Source organism: Chenopodium album, chromosome 17 (assembly GCF_948465745.1).
Source record: "Chenopodium album chromosome 17, dcCheAlbu1.1, whole genome shotgun sequence".
Taxonomy (NCBI): domain Eukaryota; kingdom Viridiplantae; phylum Streptophyta; class Magnoliopsida; order Caryophyllales; family Amaranthaceae; genus Chenopodium; species Chenopodium album.
In genome coordinates, this window is record NC_137850.1 from 15,071,741 (window position 1) to 15,082,061 (window position 10,321).

The window sequence follows — 10,321 nt, forward strand, 5'->3', positions numbered from 1 at the left end:
AGCCTCAAAAGCATTGGCAAAAGCAAAGTATCGAGTAATCCTTTGACATCAATGGGTGGCAAGTGCAATGACATATGAAAAGAACGATCCATGTACTTAGGTAAGTGCCTCTTTTACGAGAAAGCACCAAGGAATCAACTGAAAGACAGTAATGGTCAAACTTGACGAACCTGATTCTATTGGCCAATACACTTGCACTTGAGCACCTAGATTGCATATAAGTTGATTATGTTATGTTTTAAAATTGCTAGAGTATGGGAGGAAGTTGTATGCATAGCTTACTAATCTAACAAATAATCTTTTCGTGCACTATACGAAAGAGCTTGCTAATCTTATTGGGTTTCGATGAGTCTGACTCACCGCGGAAATAAAACCTGAGCCCAAGGAATACTCACATTTAATATAACTAATGATATAAATAACAAGATTAAGGAAAATACTAAATTACCCTTGAAGCATCTTCGCTCGACCACCGGAGCTCTTACTTGAGAAAGCCAAGTCTCACAAAGGGCGATGACCTCCGACCGTATCCACCCACACGCGACCCGACTGGTCTACTACTTAGAGGTTAGCCAAGTCCGACCATAAAGACTACCCGAGTAATTATTGAGCTTATAGGTTTTCTTTCAAGTGGAGATGCCTAATTGAGCTCTTACTCAAGTGAACAATCCCAAGGTATGCCTTGGCTATTTATAAGGAGTGCTTCCTTGTCAATTCCTCTTAAATGTGAGACTTTTCACAAAAGGATCCCACATGGAAAGAATGTTGAATTCAATTCCTAGTTAAATAAACCAAGGAATAACTAATTAAAAAGTGTCACATGGTTCGGTGAGGACCACTTCGTCACTTGCTCCACAAGGCAACTCAATCCATTGTGAGCTAACCATGTGGCACCCAACCTTGAACCCCAAGATAGGTTTGGTTAGGCAACCACCTTTCAGCCCGCGTCCATGACCCAACACCCGGGTCCGCGGCCCTTGCAACATGGCGCTGCCAACGTGGCTCGCTGCCACGTGGCGTTTTGCCATTTAGCGCGCTGCCACCGTGGCATGCTACCACATGGCGCGTTACCACTTGGGTGCTGCCACATGGCGTGCTGCCAAGTGCGCTGCCACGTGGCGCACTTCTATTTGGCGCGCTTCCTTAGCCTTTTGCGCGGCTAGGGTTTTTACTTGTTACTTGAAGTATTTTCCCGTGTCGCCAATTCCTAAATTTTGGCTCGACTTTTAATATTCGGTTCAGACGCTCTAATTTTGGAATCCGACGTCTTGGTTCACAATACTTGAGTGACTCATTAATTCCTTTCGGATTAATTCATCGTGTCGGATCGTTAGTTTCTTGGGTGTGACCCGAAGGGTTTAGTCAAGATTAAGCTATAATATTAATTATTCATTAATATTACTGATCGGAAGCGGCCTCCACCTAGGCATTTCGATCACTTGAACTTACTGAATAATTAGTTTTCCAATAGCTCCGAACCCTCTATCGGAATAATACACTTGTTCGAAGGACACCATTCCTTTCAATCTCCCACTTGTCCTTCCGAACAAGTGTGCTTTTAGTGTATAGCCTTTTTCCTATGTCACTTAATGTCTCTTCATAAACTATAAGGTAAGATTATTCGTCATCCTTATTACGTACAGAAGTGTTTCTAGAAATTCGAGTTTGACTATCAATAAACAGATGATTTCTAAAATCCATCCGAGCACCGCTATGCATTTTCATAGTCTCGCTCTTTGAGAGGCCTTGTAAACAACAAAGACATGTTCCGTATTGTTAGTAGGGGGACATTCCCAGTCTTGTAATGTCAGCTTTTCTTACTAAGAACACCTAGCCGTCCGAGTCTTGCTATTATAATCTCCATGTACGGCAGACGTTTGACTAACATCAAAATGGAATAGTACTCAAACAAGAGAACTTACCATACTCATGGTCGAGGAAAGAGATTCCGATAGCCATAATGAGAATTATACTTATGACGATTTTAAATCTCTTAAAGTATTCACATAGGTCAATCTAGTATGGTTCTAAACCAATACCTGTGCAAATGATTTATGACAATCATGTCTTTATAGCACAAGAAACGGTGCTATAAATCAAACTACACACTAATCTAAAGCGATCATTAATCGTCCATCATTTAAATGACCTCGATTCAGGATAATTTTCGATTATAATATTCAATGTTCACTTAATAGGTGTTTCTTTATCCAAGACTGGTCTTGATACCCTATTTTGAATATTCTCAAAATCGAATGGACTCAATATTTAATTCTAAGCACAATTAAATAGTTTTGTGGAATAATTAATAATAATTTTTATTCCATTATGAAACCTTTCAACGTTTCATCATATGATAAATGGATTTTCCAAATGCTTTAAGAGTAATACTCTTTATAAAACATTTATAGAAATCACACTCATATTTAATGTGCTTGATTTCTTTCGTGCAATTGTGAATGTTGTTGTTCACTTATTGCATAGGTTTAGTTATAATTAATTTTCAATTCTTAGCATCTTCATTATTGATCACTTTTCATAATAAGATGATAAAATTTGAGAATGTTATGGATTGTCTGTGATTTAGGATTTATTGTCCAAGTGATGGCTCCCACTCATTTTCATAATTAAGATATTCAGCTTGACAACCTACAATCATCAATGTTCAACAATGAACTTTCTATTTAACATCTTCCTTATTATTGCCTTTAAGGCAACAATATTCTCAACAAATAATTTAGTAGAATTCCTGATGATGCTTTGCTTTGGTTTCACTCCAAACGGCTCACAATGATTTGGGATACCCTAATCACTTGTGATTGTTGAAATTTTACCTTAAATTTCTGCACATTACACATGAAAACACATCCATGTTACCATTCTCAAGCCATGACGCTTCTTAGCTCGTGCTTATAAATATGGCTTCCTTGTTAAGGATCTGATCCTTATTAAGGTTTATGCTTGCAACATCAATTCTTAAATTACATTTGTTTCCATGCGTCAAGAATCCATCTCTTTTACTTATCCAAGTACTTTAGATGTTTTTTATCATAATCTAACGAACTGACTTAGATTTATTTTGATTGGTACTGTATTCTTCTCATGCTCCAAGCAAGTAAGTCGTTTGATGATTCCATGTCGTAGCGCACATGATGGATTTAATTATAGAATGATTCTCAATCTTATTCTATCCATGTTACGTTTTAGCTCATCCAGTTTCAATAAGTCTTGCTAAACTGCTTGCTATGTGATACGGTTGAAAGTCTCTACTAGGGTCTTTATTGTTGACTTAGTATTTAGCCTAGCTTATACTTAGTTCAAACATTTACACAGTTTTATACATATGGCTCGAAATCCTTTCAAAGTCCTTCAATTCATGTTTAACACGGTAAATTCCTTTACTCGTTCAAACATTTTATTAAGTCTATACAATAGATCTTGATTCCCAATATGCACTAAGTATCGTCTTTAGCTTGGTCCATTGTTGAAAATACTTTCAAATCTAAGCATAGAATTTGATAGTTATTTCACAATAGAGTTCATAAACTTCTTGTTGGACCTTACAAGTTTAACCCTTACTCCCACTAAACTTCTTATCCACAAGCATTTCTATCTTTCTCCATAAGTCAATCCTTTTAATAACTTTATGAGAAAACACGTTCCAATTCCTTTATGCAATGCTACCTTCAATCCCATAATGGATTTCTTGAGCTTGCTTTCAAATCTAGCATTATTTAGATTTTCAAAACCCTTGGACTATTTTCATAGTCTCTTCTAAAATCCTATTTAGGAAGGCGGTTTTGGTATTCTTTTTGCCATATTTCATATGTGCAATTTTGCTAGAATAATCACGAAAAGACTTGAGCATTCCGATTGGTGAATAGGTTTTTATTAAAATCAACTCCGTGAATTTAATTACATCCTTTTCCACCAATCTAGCTATGTATGCATATACATTTCCACATTTGTTAGTTTCTCCTTGAAAACTTATTTGCGATCGATGGGTCTTTTACCCTTGAAGCAAATTAATCAAGTTTAAACATGATTTTCAAACATAGAGTCTATTTTGGATTTTATGGCCTCTAAACATTATTTGGAATTTGGATTTTTCGTAGCTATCTTACAAGGCATTATTCCCTTACTATCTAATAGTAAATAGTATGCTTGTAAGTCTTAGGTTTATTTCTAACTTAATAGAAATTTATAGGATTCAATCCAAACATTTAGTGAATTCTATACCTATACGGAGTAATTGCATCAAACACTGAGTTTCAAGGTGCTTTCAAAGCCCTTTGATTTTGTTGATCTTACTCCAACTTTCAGAAGTTTTGTGAGTAATGAATTCTCACGAAGCACTTTTAAGGTCTTCCGAGATTCTCAAGATTCTCAGTTCTAGTTTGTTGCTAATCTTGATGATCATCGAGTTCATTTTTCTCCCACTTGTTCTTTTGGAAATGTGTCACTTTCCAGAAAGACACCACTTAGAGCAACAAACATTATGTTCTCAATTTGGTTGTGGAGGTAATGCCCGTAGTCTCACTTGAATTCTTACAAAGAGACATGTATATTGTCTTTGGGTAAAAGTCCGTTGTGAAACAAACAGTTAGCTCCCATTTGAGCTATCTTAGCCTTAAATGAGCCATTAAGCTCCCACTGAGCCACCTAGCTCTTGCTAAGCCGGTGAGCTCCTACTGAGCCACTTAGCTCCCACTGTGGCTAAGAGCCTAAGACATATACTTGAAAAGACATTTAGAAGTTAATTCTATCCATAACTGAATATGGTGTCCTTTCTTAGCTCCGACATTTTGTTTAGTGTAACATTAGTCATTTGTGCAAATATTTAAGAGTTTTATAGGAAGGGATGTGATCCATCATTGTTCGAGTCATTTTCAAATGGCATCGAGGTCTCCGTGAAGACACACTATGTTCTTTGTGGAGTTATTTATGAAAAGTTCAGTTCATTACTTTGTGATGGTCACGTTTGGCTCAAGCAAACATCGCTCGATCTTCTAGACGTTTTGATATCTGGCCAAGTCGATTCTGTACTTTACTGAACTCTTGAGCTACTTAAGTTAAATTTGTTCACATTTGATGAATACAGCCACATTCTTTAAAATTCTTTGTGAAACTTTGAAGTAACTTTGTCGGTTTTTAACAAGTAAGACTTGCTTGTCTTAGAATGATTCCAAATCGATCAACTATCAAGAGCCTACATAGCCTTGAGTAAGTTCTTGTTAATGTGACATTGCTAAAGTTGTTAATTTGAACTTTGTGAGTTTTCATGTTAGGAAAATGTTTGTTTATAATTAAGAATTCTTGACTCATGGTTTAGATAACAATGCCATTCAAATAAATTCGCAGCTTTTGCTCTTTACTTCGAATGTGAGTCTTTCCGTGTGTAAACGGATTACTTGCTGATTATGGAACATAATAATAACCATTATTTATTCAGCCTTAGCTTTAAAAGGTCTTTAAATAAAGTATACAACCTTAAAACTGATGTAGCACCATTTGTTTCATTTGTAAGTCAATAACTTAGCTTTACTTCAATAGTTTGAGGTCACTTTTAAAGTGGAACACTCAAGCAGTATCTGATACTTGTGAAGTTAATGACTTGCTAAGTTAATTAGAATAACATGAAATCTTTAGTAGAAATGGAATTCATAAGGCTTAAGCTATTTCCTTTCTCTCTAATTGGAAAAGCTCAAGAGTGGCTAGACAAGGAAGTGAAGCCTAATTCCTTGAGAACTTGGGATGAAGTCACTAAAGAATTTCTTTCCCGTTTCTTCCCTTAAAAGAAAACGGCGGAGACTAGAGTTTGGATTCAAAGTTTCAAGCAAAGGACTAGTGAAAACATTTATGAAGCTTGGGAGAGGTACAAGGAATATTAAAGAGAGTGTCCTCACCATGAAATCCCCACTTACCAAATCATTCAAATCTTTTATGGTGGTTTGAGTCCTCAAGGGAGGTCAAGTCTTGATGCCGGAGCCGGAAGCTCAATAATGAATAAGACAGAGGAAGAAGTTGTTGATATTATTGAGGATGTAGTGAGACACTACATGAATTGGCAAGAGGTTGAGAAAGAGCTGACAAACAAGAGTAGCACCACGGGGTGCTCGATTGATCAACTCAATGCTATCAACAATTTGTCCATGCAAATTTCGGACTTAGGGACAGAGGTGGTATCTATCAAGGCTAAGCTCGAGAGTGCAACTTCACAAGCAGCGATTCTTCCCTCCCAAATTAAGGGGAGAGGTACACCTCCTTACCTTAACACTCTTCCCTTTCCTTGTTGTATGATTAGTGAATGTTGGTTTCGTGATTTATGTGGAATAAATGATTGATGCTTCTATTTGCTCCAATGTTTCTTTTGATAGAAATGATGAATATGATGGAAATGAGAGTGAGCATGTGAATTATGTTGTCGATAATGATTTTGGACGTAGATTTGATGTTCAAAGGAATGTTGGGAATAGGAATTATCACAACCACGGGAACTATGATAATTGTAACCAAAATAATGGTTATAGGAACCAAGGTACCCAAAGGTTTCGTGGTAACTATAACAACCATGGTTATAGTGGTCAAAGTCATGGCCAAGGATATGGAGATCATAACCAATGTTATGGTAACCATAATCAAAATCATGGCCAAAATCAAAGTAGGGGTAATTAGAGTAATCAAAGTAGGGGAAATTTTCAAAACAATGCTCAAAGAGGTACTCCATTCGAATTTACTCCAAAGACCCAAGGCCAAAGTGATAGTTTCTATGCTCAACCATCTTCATCTAGGAGTTGGTTAGAGGATGTCATTGAGAACCAAACCAAGGTGTTGAATACTCATATATCCCTTAGTAATGAGAAGTTTAATGACATGATGACTCATAGTAAGGGGTTAGAGAACCAAATTTCTTAATTGGCTAGTGTGTTAATAGAGATTGCAAATCTTTCTTCTTTGACTTCACAAGGTTTAGATCTTAAGAGTCCTATGAATGCTATGGTAACTAGGAGTGGTAGGATTATTGAGAGTGGAATGTCTAAGAAGAGTAATGATATGGAGAGCCCTAGCAAGGATCTGATTGAGAATGAGGGAGATGAGTGTCCTTTGATTGAGAAACTTGATGAGGAACAAGTTGAGAAAATGAAAGAGAAAGAGAGAGAAGTCATCAAGCCTAAGCTTCCATACCCCCAAAAATTTTATAGGCACAAATTAGATGAACAATTTGGCAAATTCATAGAGATGCTTAGGCAACTTCATCTTACCCTCCCATTTACCGATGTCATCTACCAAATGCCGAATTATGCAAAAATCCTTAAGGACATTTTGAGTGGGGGGAGCACTTGTGATGTGGCAGAAACGATTAGTTTTACCAAGAATTGTAGTGCTATCATAATGGACAATATGCCACCTAAGTTGAAGGACCCCGGGAATTTTTCTATCCCTTGTGCTATTAACAAGACACAAATTGATAATGCCTTGTGTGATCTAGGAGCTAGTGTTAGCCTTCTGCCATACTCGGTCGATCAAAGACTTGAGCTAGGAGAACTCTCACCTACCAACATTACTTTACTATTAGCCGATAGGTCCATTAAAATCCCAAAAGGTAAGGTAGAGGACGTTCCCTTGAGGGTAGGGAAATTTGTGATCCCGATAGATTTTGTAGTGCTTGAGATGGACGAAGATTCCAATATCCCTATCATTCTTGGTAGACCCTTCCTTGCAACATTGGGCGCTATGATTGATGTCAATAGTGCTAAAATTTCTCTCAAGGTGAGGGAAGAAGTGATTGAGTTTGATTTGAATGAGATTATGCAGTACCCTTCTTCTTCATTAGAGAATTGTATGAGAATCGAAATTTTAGATGACATTGTGAATTCCATGCATGAGCAATTGCTCACCTCTAATGATCCTCTTGAGTGTGTTTTGTTGAATAATGAGAAGATAGGTGAGCATGGCAAGGAAATGGGTTTCCTTGAAAGAGTCATTGATGAAAGCTTGGAAGAAAGTGATGATCAAATTTACATGGGAATCTCAAGCCAAGAACCTTTGCAAGCGGCCTCAACTAAGGAAGGTTATGGTGTTCCCATGGTAGATCTCAAACCTCTACCATCACACCTTAGGTATGAGTTCTTAGGCCCAAATTCTACTTTTCCCGTGATTATTAGTGCATCTTTCAGCAAGAGCCAAGCTCAAGAGTTATGTGATGTTTTGAGAAGGCACCAAGGTGCTTTGGGATATACCATTGATGACCTCAAGGGTATAAGCCCCGCTTTATATACACACCACATAACCCTTGAGGAGGGCGCCCTTCCTTGTATTGAGCAACAACGGAAACTACATCCCCAAATGGGGGAGGTAATGAAGAAAGAGATTAATAAGATTTTAGATGCAGGAAATATATTCCCCATCTCAAGCTCTAGGTGGGTCTCTCCCGTTCATGTCGTTCCAAATAAGGGGGGCATGACCGTCGTCAAGAAGGAAAAAGGTGAGCTTATTCCGACGAGGACGGCCATGGGTACATTTGCCCTATCCAACCCGATTACAAAGAGAAGACTACTTTTACTTGCCCATATAGTACATTTGCTTATAGGAGAATGCCATTCGGACTTTGTAATTCTCCCGCAATATTCTAACGATGTATGATGAGTATCTTTGGGGATATGTTAGAGGAGGAGATAGAAGCGTTTATGATGACTTCTCCGTAGGCAGAGTGTCCTTTAAGGCATGCCTTAAAAAATCTTGAGAAATGTTTAGCTAGGTGTGAGAAGGTGAATTTGGTTTTGAATTGGGAGAAGTGTTACTTTATGGTTAAGGAAGGCATAGTCCTTGGGCGTAAGATTTCTCACAAAGGCCTTGTTCCTCTTGTTATGGTTCTTCTTCACTTGAAGTGCTAGGGCTCAAAGATCGTCTAGCAACCCTTATCCTTGCAATAGTTCTCTCAATTTCCGGATGAAATGGCACTAGTGAACGACCACGTGCTCTATGCATACAATCTCAAAAGAAATGGTTAGTAGCATGGCTACAAGTGTAGCCTTAAAGAAAATCTTTTTGTATTTTTAATTAAGGATGAAATAGACTCAACAACTATAACAAAGCACCAATATCATTCCCCCGGCAACGGCGCCATTATTGACGTAGGGAAAAGTAGGTCGTTTTCTACCCTTTCCTAGAGCCAAACAAAATTTATAAACACTCAACCAACCTAATACGAGTATATGGTAAGTCAAGGGTCGAACCCAAAGGAATGAGTAGGTGCAAGCTATAGCCTAGGTCAAGCTACTTCGAAGATTGTAAAAACATATGGTTGGTAACTAAAGTATCAAGAAAGCTAGATAAATTGAGAAATTCAATATACTAAACACTAGAGATGTAGGTTCCACATACAAGCTAAATGATTATGCTAATTGACGGATCACTCAATCAATTCAAACATTACAAAGGACAAACAATAGTTGCAATCAATGGAATTCAAGAGCTATCTCCCATAAACCAAGCTAGGGTTCACTATGAATGGCTAACTAGGAAAATTATAATCAAATTCAATCAATTAAAGCAATTCTCAAATCAAGGGTTCATGTCATTTGAATTTGCAATGCAATCTAGATTAATCTTATAGGTTGATCACTCTTAGTCTAATTAATCACATGCACAACTATGTAAACCAATTTAATTGCAACAATTCAACCAATCAAGGATCATCAACTAGCAAAAATCATCAATCAAGCATGCTTCCCCTTCTCCCTAGCAACTAATCTACTCACTAATCATGGTGAAATTGAGAAACAAAACAAATTCAATCACAATCATATTCATTTCAAGTTTAATCAAGAAGAAATTCAATCACTCAACAAATTTCTAAAGTAAAGATTAAAGTTCAAATCAAACATTCAAGAATTAAAGGAAAATGCAATAAGAGTTAATTCATAGGAAAGAAATCTCATAAACTTTCATTGAATTAAAGAAGAAATCCACGATCAAGTTGAAATCAAAGATCAAATTCAATTACAATAAAGTAATCTTAAGCTTCGCTCTCTACTATTTCTGGAAAATGAGTGTCAAGTACAAAATAAGTCGTCACCCCCGAAAAAGGAAAACTCTAAGAGTACAAAATAAGTACATTGCTTGGTGCTCGTGGCTTGCCTCGTTCGCTTGCTCGATCGACCTCCGCGCTCCCGAGCATCCCTATCATTGGTGCACTCGAGGCGATGCTCGTGAGAAGGGCAGCTCCTTTATCTTCCAAGCATTTGAAAACTTCAAGCCAAAGCATTGCTTCCAAGGTTCTCGTGCTCGCGGAGCTAGCTTTAATTGCATGATTGGATTC

The 10,321-nt window shown here is 37.4% G+C and overlaps 1 non-coding gene across 1 annotated transcript; it reads right to left on the reverse strand.

Annotated features, from left to right (window-relative positions):
* Positions 1-5,808: 5,808 nt before the first annotated feature.
* Positions 5,809-5,914, reverse strand: LOC145590484 (small nucleolar RNA R71). The gene has a single exon (XR_014102076.1). It is a non-coding gene; the product is annotated as a small nucleolar RNA R71 (small nucleolar RNA).
* Positions 5,915-10,321: the final 4,407 nt, after the last annotated feature.